General features: G+C 46.4%; 1 pseudogene; it reads left to right on the top strand.

The window, feature by feature from the left end:
* LOC111970578 (voltage-gated potassium channel subunit beta-2-like) overlaps window positions 1–5,303 on the top strand; it is a 105,515-nt pseudogene that overhangs the window by 88,807 nt on the left and 11,405 nt on the right.

The following is a 5,303-nucleotide window of genomic DNA, read 5'->3' as shown; positions in this document are numbered from 1 at the left end:
GTTAGAAGGATTACTTTATCCTATCCTAGGTATTCCTTAAAGAGGTGGGGTTTCAGGTGTCTCCGGAAGGTGGTGATTGACTCCGCTGACCTGGCGTCGTGAGGGAGTTTGTTCCACCATTGGGTGCAAGAGCAGCGAACAGTTTTGACTGGGCTGAGCGGGAACTGTACTTCCTCAGAGGTAGGGAGGCGAGCAGGCCAGAGGTGGATGAACGCAGTGCCCTTGTTGGGTGTAGGGCTGATCAGAGCCTGAAGGTACGGAGGTGCCGTTCCCTCACAGCTCCGTAGGCAAGCACCATGGTCTTGTAACGGATGCGAGCTTCAACTGGAAGCCAGTGGAGAGAGCGGAGGAGCGGGTGACGTGAGAGAACTTGGGAAAGTTGAACACCAGACGGGCTGCGGCGTTCTGGATGAGTTGTAGGGGTTAAATGGCACAGGCAGGGAGCCCAGCAACAGGAGTTGCAGTAATTCCAGACGGGAGATGACAAGTGCCTGGATTAGGACCTGCGCCGCTTCCTGCGTGAGGCAGGGTCGTACTCTGCGAATGTTGTAGAGCATGAACCTACAGGAACGGGTCACCGCCTTGATGTTAGTTGAGAACGACAGGGTGTTGTCCAGGATCACGCCAAGGTTCTTAGCACTCTGGGAGGAGGACACAATGGAGTTGTCAACCGTGATGGCGAGATCATGGAACGGGCAGTCCTTCCCCGGGAGGAAGAGCAGCTCCGTCTTGCCGAGGTTCAGCTGAGGTGGTGATCCGTCATCCAACACTGATATGTCTGCCAGACATGCAGAGATGCGATTCACCACCTGGTTATCAGAGGGGGAAAGGAGAAGATAATTGTGTGTGTCTGCATAGCAATGATAGGAGAGACCATGTGAGGATATACAGAGCCAAGTGACTTGGTGTATAGTGAGAATAGGAGAGGGCCTAGAACAGAGCCCTGGGGGACACCAGTGGTGAGAGCACGTGGTGCGGAGACAGATTCTCGCCACGCCACCTGGTAGGAGCGACCTGTCAGGTAGGACGCAATCCAAGCGTGGGCCGCGCCGGAGATGCCCAGCTCGGAGAGGGTGGAGAGGAGGATCTGATGGTTCACAGTATCAAAGGCAGCCGATAGGTCTAGAAGGATGAGAAGCAGAGGAGAGAGAGTTAGCTTTAGCAGTGCGGAGCCGCCTCCGTGACACAGAGAAGAGCAGTCTCAAGTTGAATGACTAGTCTTGAAACTGACTGATTTGGATCAAGAAGGTCATTCTGAAGAGAGATAGCAGGAGAGCTGCCAAGGACGGCACGTTCAAGAGTTTTGGAGAGAAAAGAAGAAAAGGGATACTGGTCTGTAGTTTGTTGACATCGGAGGGATCGAGTGTAGGTTTTTTCAGAAGGGGTGCAACTCTCGCTCTCTTGAAGACGGAAGGGACGTAGCCAGCGGTCAAGGATGAGTTGATGAGCGAGGTGAGGTAAGGGAGAAGGTCTCCGGAAATGGTCTGGAGAAGAGAGGATTAGATACACCTAATTTAAAGTTTAACACAAACTCCATGGCTTTAACATCCCACTCCTTCACACTCACCATCAACAAACATTGATATTGCTGGCTAATTAAATCAATGTCCACTCTCCGTGGCTCTGATGCACATAATTGTCTAAAGTCAATGTAAAGTGCAGGGGATGGAAATTCCGCAGTGGAAAACAATCATCTGAGAAGGAAAGAAGAATGTGAAATCTATAAAGAGGACATAGACACCACCACCGTTGATACAATGTAGCAGTCAGAGGCTTTACCTCGATTAGGAATCTACTCTACCACCTGCTTTGTCTCTAAAAACACTCCTTTTCGAGGAGCTGAGTACTGTATAGTATGTCACACATTTACATTTGTCATTTAGCAGACACTGTTTTTCAAAGCGATTTTCATGAGCAATTAGGGTTAAATGCCTTGCTTAAGGTCACATCAACAAATGTTTCACCTAGTCTGCACAGGGATTCGAACCAGCGACCTTTCGGTTACTGGCCCAACGATCTTTAGCGCTAGGCTACACGCACGCACACAGACAGAGAGTCAGATCCTCTCTTGGGAGCGGAGAACTCTATTCATGAGGAAGACATTGGTCTCCGGGGGGAAGAGATGCAAACATCTGGCATTAGCCAGAAATGTCCCTGCTCTCCCTCTGCTCTCCCTCTGCTCTCCCTCTGCTCAAACCAGCAGTCTGCACGCACAGGCAGAGAGACATCTGATGGGGAGGGGGAGATGGGAGGCATAAGGGAAAGTGAAGCAGAGAGGGCACAGAGGCAGAGGTAGCGGATCAGTCCCTTTGTGCGTGCTATACAGTACACCGAGGTCACATTACAGGAAAACATGTCATTTGTTAGCCATGCAGCGAGGTGCTCTCTTCCTCCCAGTGACAGGAGTTATCCCAGCCCTAATGGGCGCCACGTTGGGCCGAATTAGCACCCCTAATACTGCTGCTAATGACTGACTGATAGGGAGCCTGTTACACACCAGCCATAGGCCTTCCAGCCTGCACCCTGCCAGGCAGCCCATTCACATTGCCATCTCTCTGAGTTGAACTCCACACGCTGCAGGAGGGCTTTGTTACGAGTCTATAAAGACACTGGAAGTGTTGTTCAGGGTTAGCACCACACATTTCTGATGTCTTCCTTTTCAATGGCTGTTCTGTTTGTTTTCTTTTGCATCATGGTATGTCTAGTTGTTGGTTGACTATGATTATCTAATATCCATTCTCTCTCTCTCTCCCTCCCCCCAGGGCTGAGGTGGTGCTGGGGAACGTCATAAAGAAGAAAGGATGGAGGTACTCTCATAACGAGCCATGTTTTCATAACTCCTCTACCTTATTGGAGGAGAAGGGAGCAGTGTGGTGTGTTGTGTTGTGCACCAGCAGACGGGCAGAGAGAGAGAGAGATACAATATTAATGGAGTCAGGCAGGCGTGCAGAGAGAAAGAGAGAGAGATACAGTATTATTGGAGTCAGGCAGAGAGAGAGAGAGAGAGATACAATATTAATGGAGTCAGGCAGGCGTGCAGAGAGAAAGAGAGAGATACAATATTAATGGAGTCAGGCAGACGGGCAGAGAGAGAGAGATACAATATTAATGGAGTCACATTAGATAGATACTCCATGTACTACTCCATTAGATAGATACTCAATTACGTCCATTACGATATCCCATTTACTACTCCATTAGATAGATACTCCATTTACTATACTACCATTAGATCGATTACTCATTACTCCATTAGATAGATACTCATTACTACTCCATTAGATAGATACTCCATTACTACTCGCATTAGATAGATACTCCATTACTACTCCATTAGATAGATACTCCATTACTACTCCATTAGATAGATACTCCATTACTACTCCATTAGATAGATACTCCATTACTATCCATTAGATAGATACTCCATTACTACTACTCCATTAGATAGATACTCCATTACTACTCCATTAGATAGATACTCCATTACTATCATTAGATATATACTCATTACTACTCCATTAGATATATACTCCATTACTACTCCATTAGATAGATACTCCATTACTACTACATTAGATAGATACTCCATTACTACTACATTAGATAGGATATTCCATACTACTCCATTAGATAGATACTCCATTACTACTCCATTAGATAGATACGTACATTAGATAGATACTCCCATTACTACTCAATTAGATAGATATCCATTACTATTCCATTAGATAGATACTCCATTTACTACTCCATTAGATAGCTACTCCATTAGATAAGATACGCATTACTGACTCCATTAGATAAACTCCATTACTACTCCATTAGATAGATATCATTAGATAGATACTCCATTACTACTCCATTAGATAGATACTCCATTACTACTCCATTAGATAGACTAACTTCGCATTAGTACTTCCATTCATATACCATTAGTACTCATTAGATAGATACCCTTACTACTCATTAGATAGATACTCCATTACTACTCACCATTAGATAGATGACTCCATTACTAACTAATTAGATAGCTCCATAGCGGCGCAGTCACTCACAACTCCAGACAATTACACACAGCAGCATATCTCTCATTAGGACACAAAGACACCAGATAAGAGTCAACATACTTTCGCCCCGAAGATCTTGGTTGTGATCACCAAACTGGAACGGTCTACAAAGAGATGGGGGAGAAAACCATTACAACTTACATGTGAGACCCTCTGTAACACAGGACGTAACAGACAATTGAAGCACAAAGAGAGTGTGTACTTGGTGCTCTGGCTAACAGAGAGGCAGAGGGCGGGGCTGGAAAATGTGTGACGGTATCTAGAGGTGAGGGCTTGCGTGCCTTAGAAGTCTTATATGTCGTGACTGGCAGGATTGACTAAGGTGCCTATTTAAGACACCTTTAGGTTCCTACAGCACCACACACACACACAACAGGAGATACAAAACTGCCTTGGGGCAGTAAACATGACCTGGCCAGGGTCAGACAAGTGACCTCAGGCACCACTGTACAAGTACAGTACACACACAACAGGTGACGAGGTGAAAGAGTACAGTACACACACAGGTGAGGGGACAGAGTACAGTACAGCACACAGGTGCGAGGGAAAGAGTACAGTACACACACACAGGTGACGGAGGTGAAAGAGTACAGTACACACACAGGTGACGAGGTGAAAGAGTACAAGAGTACACGACACCAGCTGACGGAGGTGAGAGTACAGTACGCACAACCACCAGTCTGACCGAGGTAAAATAGTTACCAGTACACAACACACAGATGAGAGGTGAAAGAGTAAGAGAATGAGCACACCAGCACAGCTGACGAGGTGAGAGTACAGTACAACACACACGCTGACGAGGTGAGAGTACAGTACACACACACAGCTGACGAGGTGAGGTACAGTAAGCACACACAGATGCACTACGGTAAAAGAGTAAGTACACACACACAGATTGACGAGCGTCAAAAAGTACAATACCACAGCACGATGACGGGGTAAAGAGTATCGAGTACACACACAAGTGGGGCACAGATGACGGATGGTACATAGAAGTACAGTAAACAGCATACACACCAGATGACGGGTAAAATAGTACAGTACACACACCGGCAGCAGATGAGCTGAGGTAAAAGAGTAACACGTACACACACACAGATATGACGAGGTAAAAGAGTACAGTAACACACACACAGATGCGAGGTAAAATAGTACAGGTACACACACACAGATGACGAGGTAAAAGATACAGTACACACACACAGATGGGACGAGGTAAAAAAGTACAATACA

Source organism: Salvelinus sp. IW2-2015, linkage group LG11 (genome assembly GCF_002910315.2).
Source record: "Salvelinus sp. IW2-2015 linkage group LG11, ASM291031v2, whole genome shotgun sequence".
NCBI classification, from domain to species: Eukaryota; Metazoa; Chordata; class Actinopteri; order Salmoniformes; family Salmonidae; genus Salvelinus; species Salvelinus sp. IW2-2015.
The sequence above is the reverse complement of the archived record's forward strand: the minus strand, read 5'-3'. Positions and strand labels throughout refer to the sequence as shown.